The sequence below is a fragment of the Aegilops tauschii genome, chromosome 2 (genome assembly GCF_002575655.3).
Source record: "Aegilops tauschii subsp. strangulata cultivar AL8/78 chromosome 2, Aet v6.0, whole genome shotgun sequence".
NCBI lineage: Eukaryota > Viridiplantae > Streptophyta > Magnoliopsida > Poales > Poaceae > Aegilops > Aegilops tauschii.
This window is the reverse complement of record NC_053036.3, coordinates 423,886,742-423,909,012: the sequence shown is the minus strand read 5'-3', so window position 1 is coordinate 423,909,012 and position 22,271 is coordinate 423,886,742.

Here is a 22,271-nt window from a genome sequence, read left to right as displayed (position 1 = left end):
TGGCAGTCGGCCGCTTCGAGGCTTGGAAGGCCTCGGCGGCTCGCTCCGGCGCCAGGCGGGCGCTGGAGTTTGTCAAGGCCTGGTATCCCGGCCTGAGCTTGGATCAGCTGGCTACCTGGCGGCAGCAAGCCGACACAGAGCTGGAGCCGGCGCGGCCGGCTATCATCCGGCGGGCTTCGGCGATCGCCGATTACACCGACACCAGCGTCTTCGCCCCCGAGGTAGATGACAACGGTGTCGCCCAGCCGGAGGAGTGGTTCGGGCTGAACCCGGCGGACGGTGAAGACTCGGCGGAGAAGATCGACTCCAGCGATGAGGGCGAAGAGGAGGAGGAGGAGGAGGGTGAAGACGTCGAGCCGGCTGGTGGGGCAGCCGGCCAGCCTGAGCCTGACCGTACTTCCAGCACTACGTCGCGAGCGAGTGCGTCGCCTGCCGCTGGTGGCGGTCAAGCCGAGACCCGCTAGGCGGCCACTCCTTCAGCCGGCGGGGCCGTCTCCACCGACCAGCTCGGCCTCCACGCCGCGCCCTAGTCTGCCATCTTTTGTTTTCCTGTCTTGTTACTTTTGTAACAATGTTTGGTTAAGTCTACACAATTCCACCCACTGGGTGTATTCGAACTTATGTCTGTTGCCAGCCTGTTTGGGGCTTTATGTGTATATATAACTTATGCATTTGGCCTTTCCTTGTACTTTTGCTTTTTGTCCTTCTGCTGTTTCCTTTGCCGCCCTCCCTTGGTTGCCGCCTCCCCAGTCCAACAGTTGCTCTGCAATCTGTAGCTGGAGGAGTGCTTGGCCAATTGGGGGGGAGGAGTACTTTAGCTTTGCTGGACTAAAGCTAAGTGTTTTAGGAAGCCGGCCAGCCGGCTCTTCTGGCAGCCGGCAGGCATGTTTGGAGGCCGTCTCGTTGCTATATAGGTTCTTTGTTCCTTAGCCATTTTTCGTGTGGGCGTCCTTTCTGCCTTGCCTCTTGCTAGTCGGACAGTCGGTTCTTCGAGCTGCGACTTTCAACAAGAGGGGACTCGGGAGCCGGCACACTACTTTTCTGACTTCAGGTAGAACTTTCAATATAGCTCAAGGCGGCCAGTCCTCGGGCCGACTAGTCGAACCCTGTGCCAGACAAGAATTCAAAATGTAATAATACATTCATGGATATGACACTTGTCATTCATAGATAAACAAGGGCAGTCCCCGAGTACTGCCCGGGGGGCTTGTTGGTTTGTACTTAATACAAAAAAGGGTAGCATGATACATACTGCTTTCAACTGTAAAATCGTCTCAGGAGGTTTGCGTTCCATGGTCGCTCCGACTCCTTGCCGGAGTCGTCTCTCTTGCGTGCTCTTGGTTTTTGCGCGTCGATCAAGTAGTAGGAATCGTTGCCGAGTGCCTTGCTGACGACGAAGGGGCCTTCCCAAGGGGCCGAGAGCTTGTGCTGGCCGGCTGTTCGCTGGATCAGCCGGAGCACAAGGTCGCCCTCTTGGAAGGATCTTGGCTTGACCTTGCGGTTGTAGTAGCGGCGCAGCCCTTGCTGGTAGATGCCGGACCGGCTGAGTGCTAGCAGCCGGCCTTCTTCCAGTAGGTCCACGCCGTCTTCTCTTGCTTCTTTGGCCTCCTCCTCCGTGTACATGGTGATCCGAGGCGAGTCGAACTCGATGTCTGTTGGGATGACAGCCTCGGCACCGTACACGAGGAAAAATGGAGTAAAGCCGGTTGACTTGTTGGGTGTAGTGCGCAGGCTCCAGAGGACAGCCGGCAGCTCTTCGAGCCAGCAGCCGGCCGATCGCTCCAGTGGTACAACCAGTCGGGGCTTGAAGCCGGAGAGGATGAGTCCATTTGCTCGCTCGACCTGGCCGTTTGACTGCGGGTGGGCAACGGACGCTAAGTCCAGCCGGATGCCCTGCGTCGCGCAGAAACATGCCAGTGCTCCTTTGGCGAAGTTCGTGCCGTTGTCGGTGATGATGTTGTGCGGCACGCCGTACCGAGTAGTGATGTCGGTGATGAATGTCACGGCAGTCGGCCCGTTCAGCTTTTTGATCGGCTTTGCTTCGATCCACTTTGTGAACTTGTCCACAGCGACAAGTAGATGCGTCAAGCCGCCGCGGGCTGTCTTGAAGGGGCCCACCATGTCCAGTCCCCAGACGGCAAAAGGCCAGGTGAGAGGAATGGTCTTGAGTGCAGAAGCCGGCAGGTGTTGCTTGGAACTAAAAACTTGGCATCCTCTGCAGCTCTTGACTATTTCTTTGGCATTCTCCAAGGCAGTCGGCCAGAAGAAACCATGGCGGAAAGCCTTGGCCACAAGTGATCTTGAGGCTGCGTGGTGGCCGCATTCGCCTTGGTGGATGTCTTTGAGGATTGCCACTCCTTTTTCTGGCTCGACACAACGCTGGAAGACTCCAGTGACGCTGCGCTTCACAAGCTCTCTGTTGATTATTGTATATGCTGCGGCTCGTCGTTGCACTAGTCTTGCTGAGATCTCATCAGCCGGCAGCTCTCTGCTGACTAGGAACTTGAGGATGGGCTGGGCCCATGAGGGAGCTGTGACTTCTTCTTCTGTTAATTTAGCCACCATGACTCGGGTGGGTGGGTTGGGTGAGTCGGCCACTGCTTCTTGTGTCGTTGTAGTCCCCGGGCCGACAGCTGCAGTCCCCGGGCCGGGTTCTGAAGTCCCCGGGCCGGGTGCGACTACGGCAGTCCCCGGGCCAGTTGTCGAAGTCCCCGTGCCGCCTGCGGGGTTTCTCCAGTCGGATCCGGCTGTATCTGGCGCAGGTGGTACGAAGATGGAATCCGACTCTGGAGACGGCTTGATAGACGGCTTGAGGAGGCGCTGGAGGGAGACGCCAGTCGGTATGGCTTGTCGGGTGGAGCCGATCCGTGCTAGGGCATCTGCTTGGTCGTTGTCGGCCCTTGGCACGTGGAGGAACTCGCAGCCCTCGAAGTATCCGCTGATCTGCTGGACGAGGAATCGATAACTCGCCATGTTCGCGTCCTTGGCGTCCCAGTCGCCAGACGATTGCTGGACCACCAAGTCTGAGTCGCCGTAGCACAGGATCCAGCGTATGCCAAGCTCTTTGGCTAGCCGGAGCCCGTGTACGAGCGCCTCGTACTCGGCCACATTGTTGGAGGCGGGGAAGTGGATCTGCAGCGTGTACTTGAGCTTGTCGCCTTTGGGAGAGGTGAGGACGATGCCGGCTCCCAAGCCGGTGCGCATCTTGGACCCGTCAAAGTGCATCCGCCAATGGGTAGAGTCGGGAGCCGGCGGTAGGTACTGGGTCTCGGCCCAGTCGACGAGGAAGTCGGCCAATGCTTGCGACTTGATGGTGGTGCGGGGTTGGTAGAAGATTGTGTAGGGCGCCAATGCAATGGCCCATTTTGCCACCCGGCCGGATGCATCCCGGCTGCCTATGATCTCGGCGAGCGGGGCAGTGCCTACGACCGTGATGGGGTGCTCTTGGAAGTAGGGCTTCAGTTTCTTGGCAACAAAGTACACCCCATAGCACATCTTCTGGTAGTGCGGGTAGTTTTGCTTTGAGCTGGATAGCACTTCGCTGAGACAGTACACCGGCCTCTGGACTAGCTGGGCTCGGCCTTCCTCCGGGCGTTGGGCCACAACAACAGTGCTGACGACTCGGCTAGTCGTGGCGATGTAGAGGAGCATGGGCTCCTTCTCAGTCGGCGCCGCCAGGACAGGCGGAGTGGTCAGCATTTTCTTCAACTCATGGAAGGCTTGGTCGGCTTGGTCGTTCCATTCGAAGTGAGTGGACTTCTTCATGAGTCGGTACAGGGGGACAGCCTTCTCTCCTAGTCGGCTGATAAAACGATTCAGGGAGGCTAAGAAGCCAGTGAATTTCTGCACATCTCGCAGTTTGGTGGGAATCTCCATCCTCTCGATGGCCTTGATCTTGACAGGGTTGCATTCGATGCCGCGTTCGGAGACCAGGAAGCCCAGCAGCTGGCCGGCCGGCACTCCGAACACGCACTTCTCGGGGTTGAGCTTGATTTGGAATCGGCGCAAGTTGGCGAATGTTTCTTTCAGGTCTTCTAGCAAGGTACCGCGCTCCTCTGTCTTCACCACAATGTCGTCTACATAGACATGGGCATTTCTGTCGAGTTGTTTCAAGAGGCATTTCTGCATGCAACGCTGAAAAGTGGCACCCCCTCGCAGGAGTTGCGGAGCTCGGCCCATCGCGTGAGGTAGTCGCGGGTTGACTCGTTGGGCCCCTGGACGCAGAGGGAGAGCTGGCGAGGCTTGGGAGGCCGCTTGTAGGTGCTGGTGAAGTTGCGGACGAAGACTTCGGTGAAGTCCAGCCAACTGTTGATGTTGTAGGGCTTGAGGCTGTTGAGCCATGTGCGCGCCGTGCCTTGCAGCATGAGGGGGACGTACTTCACGGCGACGCGCCGATTGCCGTTGGCTATGCTGACGGCCGTGGAGTAGTCGATGAGCCAATCTTCCGGCTTCACCGAGCCGTTGTACTTGGGCGTGTCTCTGGGGAGCGAGAACCCTTTGGGGAAGGGCTCGTCGCTGATGCGGGGGCCAAAGCATGGCGGGCCGACATCATCTTCTTCTTCTAACGCCAAGGATCGAGCAAGGCGGTCGATCCTGTGGCGGGCGTCGTTCTCGCCGACTCCTTCTCGGCGGCCGAGTCAGTCGCCAAGAGTCGGGTGTGTGATAGGCGGCGGAGTGAGGCGTCTTTCTCTTCGAGGCGGGGGAGGAGGTAGATTTCCTTGGTGTTCAACCGCTCGAGGGCGGCCTTCCGCGTCGCGCTCGATGGTAATGCGAGTCCGGCTGCGGCTGGCAGCCGGCTCCTTGTCTTTCTTCTGGCGCGCGCCGCTCGCAGTCGGCGAGCGGGACGTCGCGGCGTGTTCCCGGCGCGGGGGATGACTATCAGCACGGGCGCCGGCTTCGTGCCGTTCTGCAGCCGCGTCAATCAGCTGCTGGATCCGTCTTGCCATGTAGGGGAGCTCATCGGCTCCCAGCCCATTGAGCTCTTCTGCAGCCGCCTGAGCGGCTCGCAGATTCTCGAGCGGGGTGGCGTAGACGGGGCGATCTGCCCCCAGCATGCTGGCGACGGCCGCGCCGTGCTTCTGGACGAAGCCGGCTCGGCTCGGGCCGCTAGGCATCGGCATACCGAAGGCGGCGCGGTCGACTTCGCGCTGGTGGGCCTCGGTGAGGCGTCTCATGGAGGCTATCTTCTGGCCCTCCGCGATGAGGGCAAGGCGGCGTGCCTCCAGGGTCTCGGCGTTGGCGTCGGCCGGGATGGGGATGGAGAGGTCGTGCATTGCCGCTTGCAGGGCGTCGTGGGCATTCTCGCCCGAGTTGGCGACGTGGCTGATGACCAGCACTTCGGTGACAGCGTTGCTGCCGCTGTCAGCTCAAGGGAGGGGGTCGTCGAAGACCACCACGTCGGAGGGGTAGGCGTCAAGTGATGCTGTGTCGGAGTCGATGAGCATCGGGTCGGTGGAGCCGACCGACTCCATGTCTGCAGCAGGCTCGCTGGAGACGTGAAGCTGGTCGAGGAGGCTGACGAGGCGGTTCTCGGGGTAGTCGGTGCCTGCGTCGGACGCAGGCTCGTCGGAGATGCGAGTCTCGCCGAGCAGATCGGCGAGGCAGCTCGCTGCGCAGGCATCGTCGACGCCTTGCAGCGCGTCGAGGCAAACGCCATCGGGCGCAGCAGGCTGGCTGCGCTCGCGGGGGAGGAAGAGGGTTCCCGTCCAGAACAGGTCTCCGGACGACGGTGCACCTGGCCCCACGGTGGGCGCCAAATGTCGGGTGGTTGGTGCGACATATGCCAACGGATGGCTTATCATTGTGGGTGCCAATAAGACATCGCCGGTGCCTGGAAACGGGATGACGTGAAGACATGCACGCCGGCGGATCTTACCCAGGTTCGGGGCTCTCCGAGGAGATAACACCCCTAGTCCTGCTCTGCGGGGTCTCCGCATGATCACTAGATCAAGGAAAGGTAGCTACAATCGCTCCTGGAGCTGTTGGGTTCAAGGGAGAAGAAGAACAAGGCTAGCTCTTGCTTCTCTCTATCTCTATGGTGTGTGTGCTGTGTTCAGAAGCTAACCCTTTGCATGGGTGCTCCGGGGGGTTTATATAGGCCTACCCCCCGGGGGTACAATGGTAATCCGGCTGGGCACGGGTCCTAGCCGTCAGTGTCTACGCTCGCCGGCTTCTCCGCCGGCTGTTGGGTCCCGCCGACTGGTGGGTCCCGCCGGCTGCCGGCTTCTTGGTCGACAGGCCGGCCCCACCGCCTAGGGTCTTGTCGGCGGCTGCTTACTTTAGCCTCGCCTCTGATGACGAGGGCTTTGTCGAGGTAAGCGTGGCTACAGTGGGCCGCCTCGGGGGCTCTCACTGTAGCCTTACCTCGTCTTGTCTCCTTAATGGGGCTCCTGCTTCGAGGAAGGGGGTAGCCGGCTTCTGGGGGCCGGCTACACCCTCGGTCGACTGGGGGAGGCCGGGCCGCCTCCGCGCCTCTCTCTGGCGGAAGGGGCCCGGCGCCTGCGGGCCGTACAGGAGTCGGTCGTGGATGACGTTGAGGCTGGCATGGCTACAGTGCCGAGCCGAATAGGAGACGGTCATCCCGTACGGCCTCCTGTGGCCATGCCTGCCTCGGGCCTCGGGGTTAGTGGGCCGCACTGTGGCCACACCCCGTCTTGTCACCGTTATGTGGGTGTAACTTTGGTGGTTGTGGTCTCCGCCGGCTTCTTGGAGTCGGCGTTCTTCTTGGCCGGCTTCTTGGAGTCGGCTACCCCGTAGTCGTCCCGGGGAGGGGTTGCTGAGGCTGGGTCGCCTTCCGGGAGTCGGCTTCAGAGGTAGCCGGCCGAGGAAGGCGGCCCAATGCTTGGAGTGCTTGGAGGCCCGAAGGCCTGATAATTTTTCAGAAGAACCAGGGGCAGTCGGTTAGGCTACCCGTGGCCATTTACTCCGACAATTTTAGATAATTGGTTTGCTGCAGTTCTAATCACTTTTGAGTAATTAATTATTTTATAAAAATGTTGTTTACAACTTTATCATAGCCTCTGATTTATCTACTATTTATTGAACATTTTAGTTTTAATATTTGAAAACTTTTATTGTTTGCTTGATTTTGAATTTTGAATTATAATCGGTTTCGAACTAACACCAGATTAATAACAGTAATCATGGTGACGTGGCATCGTTAACAGAGGTTTACTGTAGCTTATTTATCCGGGCGTCACACTTCGGGTCCATAGTTATTTGCTAGATGGCTTCTTCTCTCTCTTTGGATCTCAATACAATGTTCTCCTCGATCTTCTTGGAGATCTATTCGATGTAATCTTGTTTTGCGGTGTGTTTGTCGAGATCCGATGAATTGTGGGTTTATGATCAAGATTATCTATGAACAATATTTGAATCTCCTCTGAATTCTTTTATGTATGATTGGTTATCTTTGCAAGTCTCTTCGAATTATCAGTTTGGTTTGGCCTACTAGATTGATCTTTCTTGCAATGGGCGAAGTGCTTAGCTTTGGGTTCAATCTTGCGGTGTCCTTTCCCAGTGACAGCAGGGGCAGCAAGGCACGTATTGTATTGTTGCCATCGAGGATAAAAAGATGGGGTTTACATGATATTGCATGAGTTTATCCCTCTACATCATGTCATCTTACTCAAAGCATTACTCTGTTCTTATGAACTTAATACTCTAGATGCATGCTGGATAGCGGTCGATGTGTGGAGTAATAGTAGTAGATGCAGAATCGTTTCGATCTACTTGTCGCGGACGTGATGCCTATATACATGATCATACCTAGATATTCTCACAACTATGCTCAATTCTATCAATTGCTCGACAGTAATTCGTTTACCCACCGGAATACTTATGCTCTTGAGAGAAGCCACTAGTGAAACCTATGGCCCCCGGGTCTATTTTCCATCATATTAATCTTCCAACACTTAGTTATTTTTATTGCCGATTATTTTACTTTGCATCTTTATCATAAAAATACCAAAAATATTATCTTATCATATCTATCAGATCTCACTCTCGTAAGTGACCGTGAAGGGATTGACAACCCCTTTATCGCGTTGGTTCCGAGGTTCTTATTTGTTTGTGTAGGTGCGTGGGACTTGTGCGTGATCTCCTACTGGATTGATACCTTGGTTCTCAAAAACTGAGGGAAATACTTACGCTACTTTACTGCATCACCCTTTCCTCTTCAAGGGAAAACCAACGCAGTGCTCAAGAGGTAGCACGCGCCCCGCCGCCACTGTCTACCCTCCTAGTTCTGCTTCCACGCTGCCGACAGCCATCGCTACCGCATGCATACACGGCGCGGCACCAGAGGCGGTACTCTTTCGTATCTGCTCAACTTATTTATCGCAGCAAGAAAATAGATCGCCACTGCTTTACTCTGATATCTTGTCCATCACTTACGTGCTAGTTGAAAGCAAACATTGGTTGCGAAGTTTCCTTTGTCCGGTTTGCACCTTCTGATCCGCCATGGCACGCTCAACACTATATTCCCAGTGCTTATGGTTTTCCCCTTTTATATTCCACACTAGTTAAATCATAGTAGACTAAATTTCAAAATTGGGTCAGTCGATTTTTCAGAGCTCGCCGGAGTTCGCCGGTGCGAATGAAGGGGCTCGGGTGGGGACGGTGGTTGTGGGGGGGGCGGTGGTGGGGCCTCGCCCAACGAAGAAAACTCGACGCGGCTGGGGGTGGGGGTGGGGGTGGCGGAGGAACACAGGCGATGGGGGCCGGTGGTCTGGCCGGCGGCCCGTGCGGTGTTCTGTATGGGAAGAATCAAAGACGAGGAAGAAGAAGGGTTAGGAGATGTAGGATCTTCATCCAACCGCCTGAAATGGTCGACTGACCCAAATGACAAAAGTCACGCGACTTGCATGCAGAGATGCCTTTATATTCAGTACAATCATCGTACCTGCTTAGCACTGCTCCTGAATCCATCAAGCTAAACAACGTGCCACTCATAATTCCAAACTTGTTGCTCAAGTACGAACCTGATATGATGCTGATATTACTAAAACATATAACATTTAATTAGTCAGCTAATGTTCCTACTTTACTTTCGAAAAGCACGTGCACCACATATAGAGAGACAACAGGGAGTTGCTTTCTTAATGCACTCTGGTTCATCATGTGTGGGCACTGCGCAACGAACATTTTATTATCCAAAATCTGCTTGCTCTTCTTTAGCATGTTCTTCTTCCGTTCTTCTTTAATAAGTACTCTCTCCGTTCCTAAATACAAGTCTTTGTATAGATTCCACCATGGACTACATATGGAGCAAAATGAGTGAATCTACACTCTAAAATGTATCTGGATACATCTGTATGTGATCCATAGTGGAAATCTCTACCAAGACTTATATTTTGGAACGGAGGGAGTATGATAGTAGTACAGTATGTTCCTTGTAGTGAAGATGAGCAGGGACATTTGCAGTGTAGAGGTCTATACGGTCGGTTGTGATGGACACTTTAAAATCTTTGGGCCTCTATGATTCGTAGGATTTTGTAAACATGGGAATAGGATTTGTAGTGGCCTGCCCACTTGAATCCTATAAGAATAGCAAGGAAATGCGGGGAGCTGTGTCGCCTTTGAGAGTTACACTGATATTAACAGTACCGCACCTTCAGTTGAAGAGAGCTGGTATCCGAAGCCTTTCTAGTCATACCGGCAATACAAGCACATGTATTCTAGCAAGTTCCACTTTGCTGATTTTACTCTGATGCTTACGGTTTTCCCGTTATATCTACACTATGATCTATGTAGCTGCTTTGTGTCGCACTAGCAGCAGTCCACTCTTGAAGCTAAACACCGCAATCACTTACAAAATTGGCACCAAGGCATTGAGTGCCATTCTGGATGCAATGAAACTCATACGCTCCCCACTTGTTGATTCTTGTTCAGAATATGATCCTAATGACTATTCTAACCTCGAGGAGTCAAAGGCAGATGGCATGTCCTGTTCACCCATCAAGGTCCCTGTTCTAATTTGGCAAGGTTTTATTGATTGCGCATATCTTGCATATGTTGTCTTGCATTTCTTCTACTTTGTTACACCGCCATCTGCTTAGTTTACTCATCATATATGTCGAGATGCCATGCCCATCCATTATCAATACATATTCCATCTGTCATCATAGCATGTTTTTCCACTCAAATGCTGTTCTTGTGCATCAGACATCAAAAAGGAAGAGGGTGATTGCCGAACCTGAAGGAGCACCAGCAAAGTCCTTAAAAATGTGGTGGTGCCGGAGAAATCAGACAACACCCCACTTATATTGGCTGTACAACCAGTGACACAAAACGTAGGACCGACTCCAGCAGACTGTACCCATACTTCACTAGCCACACCACTAGCCCCACCACACAGGACCTACACTCCAGCAAAAGGTATACCGATTTCAGTTGCCATAGCACCAGCCGTACCACAGAAAAATCCCACTCCAGCAAAAAGTACAACAAGTCCACCGGCCGAAGACCTATCCCAACTGCAGAGACGGCCAATTCCTGCAGATTGGAACCCCATTCCAGTCATTCCCAGTTTAAAAGACAATGCTTTCAATGTTGTTAGGGACTACGTGCATATATTCCCATCATGGGAAGATTATAGTGAAGACAAACACCATTTTCACATCTTCCTGTCCAACTTACGTGTAAGTGCTATTATTCATGGTTATTATTTTCCTGTTTTCTGCTTATTGAACACATCAATGATTTACATTACATTGTTGTAAGTGTGCGAGGGTCAATCTGGATTGTCATGACGAGCAAAGCTTGCTTGTGCTTTTCAAGGAAGTATTGCAGCAGTATCGGTGTTACCTGAGGAAATCACACTTTGATGGCAAGTCTATAAACAAATTTCCGGTGAAGTCTCATGTGCTAAATTCAGAAGACATTGAATGGAAAAACCTTGTTATGCATTGGCCTCATTCCCAGGATGAGGTACTGTCTATGAAATCACATGACAATTTGAACTTCTACTTTTCCGCATGTGCCTTACGGATCTTTTTTGCAGGAAATCTGCTCGAAGAAGAATTCCGGTTTGAAAAGAACGACAGGATATCGCAAATATGCTGCCCGCTGCTTTGCTCTTGTTAGTACCTGTTGTCCCGTATCACTGTACTTGCATACATACCTGGTTCATTATGTGACAGCATTATGCATGATAGCTTGCTTATCAATTGTTCGCTCCAAATTATCTGATCTGTATAAATGGTTACATTAGTGTAGAATATTCCAATGCCAATGAATTTTTTTAGCTCTACATTGTTCTTGTAAGTACTTGCTGTCCTTTATCAGTGTACTTATATTGACAGGTAGTTGTTCATGTACCATCACTCTACAGCTTATTTTCCTTTGCCCTCCATTTTCTACACATCAGATCTATATTTACTCTTACCATAAGGTTGGATAACACCGATGGTACTGAAGAAGTTTAGCTGTGAATTGCTCTTGGCTGTACCTTTTGCCTGTATCGCTGTACTTACATTTATAGCTACTTGGTTATGTAGCATCACTCTTCATCTTATCTTAAATATTCTCCATTTTTTCTTATATTATCACATCTATATTTACTCTAAACAAAATATAGAATAAAGGCAATGCTTATGAAGAAGATTCTGTGGTAAACTTCTTGAATTGCCCCCCCCCCATCAGCATGGACAAGGGCTTTATAGAGCCTGTCTTCACCAATAATGTAAGTTTGTCCTTCTCAAGCCTTCAAACTTTGTTGTGTATATTTGGTTAGGCATGACTGCAACAGCTGTTTATTTTTGGTGTTTGCATCAAATTGCATGTTTAAAGTTTATTATGTAGTTCATAAACAAAAGTTTGTCCTTCTCAATTTAAGTTTTCAGTTGTACAACCAAGTTCCTTCTTCATACCATGTAAATTAAACTATATAGAGCAAGTGATCTTCTTTTGCACTGCATGTATGCTTCTGTTCTTGATCCGTAATCCAGTGGTGTGGTGAACCTACCCACTACAGCACAATGTCATATTCTGCAATGTCTTAACTATGAACAATGCCATATCATTCTACTATTATTTAAACCGTCTCTTTATTTGCCAATCTGAAATGGGATAAATTGACAGCACACTAACCATTGATACTTATGAGTTCTTGATCTGTAATCCAGTGGTCTCGTGAAGCTGCCAACTCCTTCACAATGTCATTTCCTGCCATATCTCGACCTGAACAATACCATATTGTGTTAATGCAATTTTAAACTGTGTCACTTTATTCGTCAGTAAGAAATGTGATGAATTTTCAGCACTGATACTTTTATGTGCAAAACCTGTCATCTGTCTGCTTGTTTATCTTCAGAGTGAGGAGGATATAAGTGTTAAACAAGCGAAGTCTCATCAGCTTGCTCAGCTGCTTGTGCTGCAGCTCCCCAGCAGGGCTAACCTTTCTTGAACTCTATTGAAGTGCTGTCGGTTTTGTATATTATTTTGTCGGCGTGTTTATTTGCACTAGTGGCGATCTTTGATGCCTAGTGTATGTAATCTGTTGTCTGCTTGTGCTTTATTATCATAGTGGTGAACTTTGATGCCCAGTGGATGTAATATGTCATAATTTCTTTATTGTATAGTCTAGGTTTTTTCTTATTCACGATGCTGCAGTTATTTTACTGTATATATATCATGTCTTCGTAGTAAACCAACCCGTAAAATTACGGTACATAATCGGGCCATCATGTAATCACAATGTATGATCCGCATCATGGGCCCCGTCATCTTGGTCCGTTAAAAGGCCTAAATGTAAACTGGCCCACTAGTAGATTCGGGCCTTTAATAGGCCGAGTAAACCGCCCGCCCTCTTTTCGCAAGAAAACTCAATGGGCTTTTAGGAGGCTGAGAAGTAGGTTGGGCCTGAAACATGTCGAACAGCTCACGGGCCGGCAGCAGCCCGAAAATGGACCCCGACCCATGATTGTGCCAATCAAATCACGGGCTTTTAACAGGCCAAAATTGTCTCGGTCCTTATTTGGCCCAATCAGATTATCGGCTGCGAGCAGGCCGGATGCAAACCGGGCCGTAGTTAGGCCCAACTATATGACGGGATTTTAACAGACCGATATTAATATAGGGCCGAAATGTTAAAGGGCCCTTAACATGCCGAAACTAATATCAGGCCGAATTACTAAATGGGCCTTTAGAAAGTGGGCCCAAAAGCATAGCATCCATTTGACGAGCCGAATCTGATATGGGCCATAATTTAGCCCAAAGCCTCTTAAAGGACCAGACCTGATCTGGGTCGTAATTTGGCCCAGAACATGGTAGGCTTTTGACGTGGCAGGCCATTAATGGACCGGATCAAATATGGGCCGACATTTGGCCCAAAACATGGCAGCTAGTTAATGGGCCGGCCTACTAGTGTCCTCAAAATCTTGTGGGCCTACAGCTGTGCCGGCCCATTAAGGTCGACGAAATCTCGTGGGCCTTTAGCTGGGCCGGCCCATTATGATCCACAAAAATCTTGTGGGCCTTCACCTGGGCCGGCCCATTATGGTCCGCAAAATCTCGTGGGCCTTTAGCTGGGACGGCTCATTATGGTCCGCAAAATCTTGTGGGCCTTTAGTTGGGCCGGCCCATTTAAACTTTATGGGTCACTTTTGGGCCGGTCCATGTGTCAACATATCATAGGCGCATCTCGCCCATTGGATGAGTGACACCTGTGCCAACGCGGAGCTGACACGTGTTTCCTCCAGCCAATGATGATTTTACACGTGGAAAATCCCCATTCGTTCGGGTTGTTAACGGGTTATCGGATCCAAAACCGGATCTGATAGCTTAACGACATTCCGTTACGGTGGATGCCACGTGTCGGTCACCCTTGACGAAAGCACTTCTGTGACGCGCGATTTATCGTCATTGAAGTGGACACTTCCGTGATGATAATTTTGGTAATGTCATGGAACACTTCTACGACAGCACATGTATGATTATCTCTATTCTGTCATAAAATTGTCATGGATGTACATGCATAACAGAAAACGCGACCTACTGTGACAAACACGTATCATCACGGAAGTCTATTTTTTTGTAGTGGATGGAATTTAAATCCTTTGACAAATGATTCAGTGAGAGTGTGGTGTTAATCACACTTATCTGAAATGTAGGGACCGAGACCGGCATTGTGAACATATTGCTCAAAATCCTCCTTAATGCCTACACACACAATGTACTCATCACAAGGCCATAAGCATGTTTTGGTGGCGGCATCTCGTATGGAACTTTCACTTGGTTCAACATAAGACCGACGAGCGGAGCCGTCACTAGAGGATGCCCCCGAGGACCTCCTCCTCGATGAACTCCTTCCAAATAGGTTCATCATGTTCGCGTACAATTTTCAAGCAACAATCTCCCAAAACAGTTTCGGAAACAGAGCTTCGAGCAAAGAGACCGAAATCCGCGAGTTTGAGAGCAAGAACATGAGAGAGAGAGAGCAATGGAGAATTTTTTCTGGAGGTAGCTGATGATGTGGTGTAAAGAGATAAGTGAGAGGGCCCATGTGGGGACCACAACCCTCCAGGGCGCGCCTGGGGGTCCTGGCGCGCCCAGGTGGGTTGTGCCCACCTGGTGCACCCCCCTCTGATATTATTTGCACCAGAAATTCTTAAATATTCAAAAAAAATCGTATTGAATTTTCAGACCATTCTGAGAACTTTTATTTTTGGGTCATTTTTTAATTGCATGGGAGTTTCAGAAAACAGACAAAATATGGTATTTTATTTTATTTAACTAATAAAAACAGAAAACAAAAGATAGGGACAGAAAGTAGTGCTTACTAAAGTCATCAACTTCATACCTCTAAAAAATGATCCATTAATAAGGTTGATCAAGTCTTATTAACAACCACTTTCGATTAGCATGAAACCGAAGAACTTTCGTAAATCACTAAGTTACCTCAACGGGCATATGAATGTCCCCAACAATAAGCATTTCATATTTCTTTTTAACAGTAGGTAGAGGTAGTTGAAAACTTCCAATGGTGATTGTCGGAGATTTCTCAATAACATTAATACCATTCACTTGGAATTGTTTCTTCGGAAAGTGCACCGTATGCTCATTACCATTCATATGAAAAGTGATCTTGCTTTTATTGCAATCAATAACAGCCCCTGCAGTATTCAAGAAGGGTCTACCGAGGATAATCGACATGTTGTCATCCTCGGGCATCTCAAGTATAACAAAGTCAGTCAAAATAGTAACGTTAGCAACAACAACGGGCACATCCTCACAAATACCGATAGGTATGGCAGTTGATTTATCAACCATTTGCAAAGATATTTCAGTAGGTGTAAGTTTGTTCAAGTCAAGTCTTTTATATAAAGAGAAAGGCATAACACTAACACCAGCTCCTAAGTCACATAAAGCAGTTTTCACATAATTCTTTTTGATGGAGCAAGGTATAGTTGGTATTCCCGGATCTCCAAGTTTTTTAGGTACTCCGTCTTTAAAAGTATAATTATCAAGCATGGTGGAGATTTCAGCTTATGGTATTTTTCTCTTATTGGTGATGATGTCTTTCATGTACTTTGTATAAGGAGGCATTTTCAAGATATCAGTCAGGCGAGTACGCAAAAAGACTGGCCTCAGCATTTCAGCAAAGCGTTCAAATTATTCATCATCTTTCTTTTTAGTTGACTTGGGTGGAAAAGGCATAGGTTTTTGAACCCACGATTCTCTTTCTTTACCGTGTTTTCTACCAATGAAGTCTCTTTTATCATATCGTGTATTCTTAGGTTGTGGGTTATCAAGATCAACTGGTGGTTCTATTTCAACATCATTATCTGGTTCTTTTTCATTGTCTTGTTGAGTATCTTCATGAACATCAGCATTATCTTTTTCATTATCACTAGGTGAATGTTCATTACCAGATTGAGTTTCAGCATCAGAAATAGAAACATCATTATCATTATGAGGAGGTTTTTCTACTTCAGGTTCACTGGAAGCATGCAAGGTCCTATCGTTTTTCCTTTTCTTCCTTCTTTTAGAAGGACTAGGTGCAGTGGTGTTGTTCCTTTGTGAATCCTGTTCAATTCTTTTTGGGTGTCCCTCAGGATAAACTGGTTCCTGGGTCATTTTTCTCCTCTAGTTGCAACTCTAACAACAAAGTCATGTATGTTGTTATTCATTTCATCAAGCAATTCTCTTTGTGATTTAGCAACTTGTTCTAACTGGGTTTGTACCATAGAAGCATGTTTTCCAACACCTCTAACATCATTTGAGATTCTAAATAACAAGTCACTCAAACGAGCAATCATATCAGAGTTGTATTTCAATTGTTTCGTAACATTTGCATTGAAGTGATCTTGCTTCCTAATGTAGTTTTCAAACTCATAAAGGCATTGGCTAGGGTGCATATTGTGAGGATTATCATTATCATTGAATTTCGTTAAATAATTTACCTCTACCACCTTAGGCAGTGGTGGTGTGTTAAGCCCATGTATTTCTTCAATAGGAGGTAAATTTTTAGCATCCTCAGCTTTAATACCTTTTTCCTTCATAGATTTCTTTCCCTCTTGCATATCTTCAGGACTGACATATAATATACCCCTCTTCTTTGTAGTGGGCTTAGGCGGTGGTTCAAGAAGGGTCCAATCATCAGAATTTTTCAATATGTTGTTCAATAATTCCTCAGCTTGTCCAATAGTTCGTTCCCTGAAAACACAACCAGCACAACTATCTAGGAAGTCCCTAGAAGCATCTGTTAGTCCATTATTGAAGATATCAAGTATTTCATTTTTCTTAAGAGGATGATCAAGCAAAGCATTAAGTAGCTGGCAAAGCCTCCCCCAAGCTTGTGGGAGACTCTCTTCTTTAGTTTGCATAAAGTTAAATATTTCCTATAAGGCAGCTTGTTTCTTATGAGCAAGAAAAAATTTGTCAGAGAAGTAATAAATCATATCTTGGGGACTACGCACACAACTAGGAGCAAGAGTATTGTACCAAGCTTTAGCATCACAGTTTAATGAGAACGGGAATAATTTGAGAATATAGTAATAGCGAGTTTTCTCATCATGAGTAAAAAGGGTGGCTATGTCATCTAACTTAGTGAGATGTGCCACAATAGTTTCAGTTTCATAACCATGTAAAGGATCAGATTCAACCAAAGTAATTAACTCTGGGTCAACAGAGAATTCATAATCCTTATCAGCAATAAAGATAGGTGATGTAGCAAACTTAGGATGATACTACATTCTAGCATTCAGAGATTTTTTTTATACTTGCAAAATAATTTATCTAGATCCTCTCTATCCTTACAAGCAAGAATATCTCTAGTTGTCTCCTCATTCATAACATAACCTTCTGGTACCTTAGGCAATTCATATCTAGGAAGGCTAGTTCTAGTAGGTGTTTCACGAGTTTCAGTTTCAAGCTCATCATCAGATTCAACAACATCATGTTTTATTACTCTAGCAATTTGTTCATGAAGAAAGTCACCAAGTGGCACATCATTATCAAGCAAGGTACTAGCATCATCATAAGTATCATTCATAGCAGAAGTAGCATCACCAATAACTTGCGATATATCAGGATTAATAGCATGTGGTGGTGTTGCAAGTTTACTTATAACAGAAGGTGAATCTAAAGCAGAACTGGATGGCAGTTCCTTACCTCCCCTCGTCTTAGAGGGATAAATCTTAGTCTTAGCATCCTTTAGATTCGTCATACTGATAAATTGATAATAATCCCAAGTGACTCAACAAATATAGATATGCTCCCCGGCAACGGCTCCAGAAAAAGGTCTTGATAACCCACAAGTATAGGGGATCGCAATTTCGAGGGTAGAGTATTCAACCCAAATTTATAGATTCGACACAAGGGGGGCCAAAGAATATTTGCAAGTATTAGCAGCTGAGTTGTCAATTCAACCACACCTGGAGATTAATTATCTGCAGCAACGTGATCAGTAGCAAAGTAATATGATAGTTTTGATAGTTGTGACAGCAGCAATCGTAATGGTAACAGTGATAGCAGTATTTTTGTAGCAAGTGCAACAGTAACGATAGCAGCAGTAACTTAGCAAGAACAATATAAGATAAATTCGTAGGCACTGGATCGGTAATTTGTTGGATGATATTCATCATGTGATAGTCATAACCTAGGGCGATACGGCACTAGCTCCAGTTCATAAATATAATGTAGGCATGTATTCCGTAAATAGTCATACGTGCTTATGGAAAAAACTTGCATGACATCTTTTGTCCTACCCTCCCATGGCAGCGGGGTCCATACTGGAAACTAAGGGATATTAAGGCCTCCTTTTAATAGAGAACCGGAACAAAGCATTAACACACGATGAATACATGAACTCCTCAAACTACGATCATCACTAGGAGTGGTCCCGACTATTGTCACTCCGAGGTTGCCGGATCATAACACGTAGTAGGTGACTATAACTTGCAAGATCGGATCTAGAACATGGATATAATGGTGATAACATAAACGGTTCAGATCTGAATTCATGGCACCCGGGCCCAAAGTGACAAGCATTAAGCATGGCAAAGTCATAGCAACATCTATCTCAGAACATAGTGGATACTAGGGATCAAGCCCTAACAAAACTAACTCAATTACATGATGAATCTCATCCAACTCCTCACCGACCAGCAAGCATACGAAGTAATTACTCACTCCCGGTGGGGAGCATCATGGAATCGGTGATGGAGAAGGATTGGTGGTGACGAAGAACGAATATCCCCCTCTCCGGAGCCCCAAATGGACAACAGATCTGGCCTCCAGATGAAGAACAGGAGGTGACGGCGGCTCCGTCTCGTGGAACGTGATAGTTCTTTCTCCTTGATTTTTTCCTGGAAAATAGGATTTTATAGCGTCGGTTTCAGGGTCTGCGGGGACAACCCACCTGGGCATGCCTGGGAGGGCAGGCGCGCCGTGGTGGGTTGTGCCCACCCAAGTGCCCCCCCCCCCTCCGGTGGCTCTTGGCTCCAGAAATTCTCTTTTATTGTATAAAAAATCCTCGCAAAGTTTCGTTCCATTCCGAGAACTTTTATTTCTTCACAAAAACAACACCATGGTAGTTCCGCTGAAAACAACGACAGTCCAGGGTTAGTTTCATTCAAATCATGCAAATTAGAGTCCAAAACAAGAGGAAAAGCGTTAGGAAAACTAGATACGTTGGAGATGTATCACATGTCGCAAATCTTTTTTGTTGGGAAATCTCGAGGTTACATGGAGTGCCAAAGACAATTGTGTCGGACCGAGACGTCAAGTTCCTAAGCTACTTTTGGAAGACGCTATGCGCCAAGCTCGGCATCAAGCTACTATTCTCCACGGCCTATCAATCTCAAACCGATGGCCAAACGGAAGTCACCAATCGGACTCTATCCACTCTCCTACGCATGTTGATAAATAAGAACATCAAGGAGTGGGAGGAGGGCTTCCCCATCGCCGAGTACGCCTACAACCGCACAAGACACTCTACTACCGGCAAGTCCCCCTTCGAGGTTGTCTACGGCTTCAACCCTTCGTCGCCCTTGGACATCCTTCCTCTACCGCTACAAGAATGAGTGGACATGGATGCTAGTGCAAGAGCAAGCTATCTCAAGAAGATGCATGAAGAAACAAGGTCCACGATCTAGCGTCAAGTACACCGCCTCGCCACCAAGCTCAACATCAACAAGTCACCAATGGTGTTCCAACCGGGCGATCTCGTATGGTTACATCTCCACAAGGACCGCTTCCCGAAGGAGCACAAATCCAAGCTACTTCCGAGAGCCGATGGACCTTTCAAGGTGCTCGCACGCTACAATGACAACGCCTACAAGATCGACATTCCACGTGACAAGTACAACGTAAGCGGCATCTTCAACATCAAGGACTTGTCCCAATACCATGGTGATGAAGATCACGATCTGCGGATGGATCTCTCCCAGGGGGGGAGATGATGCGGAGTGTCCCTCGACCATCCACATGGACACTCCGACACCACGACAAGCACGAAGAGGACCAATGACAAGACCACGTGCACGCGCCATCGAGATCGAGGTTAATTCTTTCCTCTTCGAGTGTCGTTCGGATTCACTTCAGAATTGGGTTCTAGCTCAAATGGAAATGTTGTGCATTCTTAGGTACCAAGAAGACGACTGTGACGAGGCTAGGATGGAGATCCAAGCACCCAAGGAGAAGGAGGAGGAGGGAGGCCACGAAATGCATGAAGGAACGAAGGCTCTGGACACTCCGGGCGCCCGTACCCCGCTGCCCCCGGGTGCCCGGGCCTTCGACCGCTCACCGGGCCGGCCCTCTGGTCACCCCGGGTACCCGGCCATAGCCTGGGCATCGCCCCAGCTCGCCCCGGGTGCCCGGCCTACTTCAGCTCCGAGGCCGTGGCCCTCTGGATGGTCCGGGAGCCCGGCCCCCCTGATGCATCTTCCTCTGGGTGCCCAGGCCACTTTACCCCGGGTGCCCGGACTCCTCCGTTATGCCTGCGTGCATTTTGGGTTAAAAAGACCCTTGTACCCCTTTTTTCTCTTATTTCGTCCCTAGCCTAAAAAAACTCTTCCCGTAGCTCATTCCTAGGGCCAACAAAGTATTTGATACACACTAGAGAGCTTTGCTCCTTGTATCCCCTCCCTTGGAGATCAAGACCCCTCTTTGGAAAGAATCCTTGTGGATTATAAAGGCCTCCTCTTGGAGAAGTTCAACATCAAGATCTCATCTCCTTGGAGTGGGAAGAACTCTACCCTGGTGATATTTTCCTTGAATTGTTCTTGTATACTTGTGGATCTCATGTATGCTACTCTAGTGGATGTGTTATTTGGGCTTGTTTGAGTGATTCTCTTCTTGTGTTCTTGTGTGTTCATCACTTTTCCCCCACCTCCAAGTGTGAAAAGATCTCATCTAGGGTTTCACCCTACAACAACGAGTATACACGACGAACAAGGGTGCAATGGAATCTCCATCAAAGAAGGTTACTTCCATTGCTGCATCACCAACTATGATTGCGCCACATGGAGTTTATGAGGCAACATCACTGACCACTCTTATTTCATGTGAGCGAGGACTACAAGGTAATAATGAAGGTACTGATTTGCTCACACACCTGTTTTAGATTATTATCTTGCTGTTTTGAGTTCACCATGTGATCAAACAACTAAAATATTCATTGTTTTGAGTGCACCTATTGTTGAGTATGATTTCACCATTGATTTGGGTGCTCCAACTGAATTAAAGGCTGGCCCATGTGACCTGATTGTTCGGTATGGTTTGGACCACATACAGTTGATTAAACATGATGAAGTATTGGCTAGAATTTCTCGTGCTAATTCTTTGTATTCTATCTTGATGGACCCCCCTATGCCTTTGTCACATGCAAGAAATAGAATAGCTGAAATCACATGGTCGTGTTCCATGAAAACTGTTTATGCGCCTAATCTTACCTTTAGCCTGTTTGGCGAGGACTGTGTAGACAATGATTTTTTGGTGCAATAGGATTTGCATTACATGTGATGAAGTTGCTAATTTCAAGCGGAAAAACAACTTTCAAATGCTTAACCATTTTGATATGCCCTCCAATATCGGTGCTAGATATATTCCAAACAACTCATTGCATGATTACTTATTTAAGTATGTTGACGCAAGCAATTTGGAAAGAATTCAATATTATTCCCCTATGATGGGATTGTTTAGTGATGAGCATTACAAATCCCATGATACGAATATATGCTTCACATATATGTGCAAACTAAGTTACAATTTGTTTCATCAGTATATTTCTTGTGATGATTCCTTAACTTTTGATCACACCAAATATGCTCACCACTCTTACATGGATATATTAATTGTGCAACACTTGAGAGGAGTTAAAACGGATGATATATACATACACCATGCATACACATTGTCTTCTTGGTTAGTCCATTTTCAGAATAAGCAACGCCAAGGATGACTTTGTTTTCAAGAAAGGGAGGATGATGTGGACATGGCCTTGATGTCTGCTAGAACTACGTCGGTATTTCCCCAAAGAGGAAGGCGTGATGCCGCACAACAACGGTAGGTATTTCCCTCAGTGATGAGACCAAAGTTATCGAACCCGTAGGAGAACCGAGCAACACTACGTAAACAACACCTGCACAAAAATAACAAATAGTCGCACCCCGACATGTTCAAGGGGTTGTCAATCCCTTTCGGGCAACGGCTCCAGAAATTGGCAAATGGACATGAGAAAGTTGTAATAGATTGAATAATTGGATCACAAATAGGATAAAGTGCAGCAAGAAATTTTTGTAATTTTGGTTTAATAGATCTGAAAATAA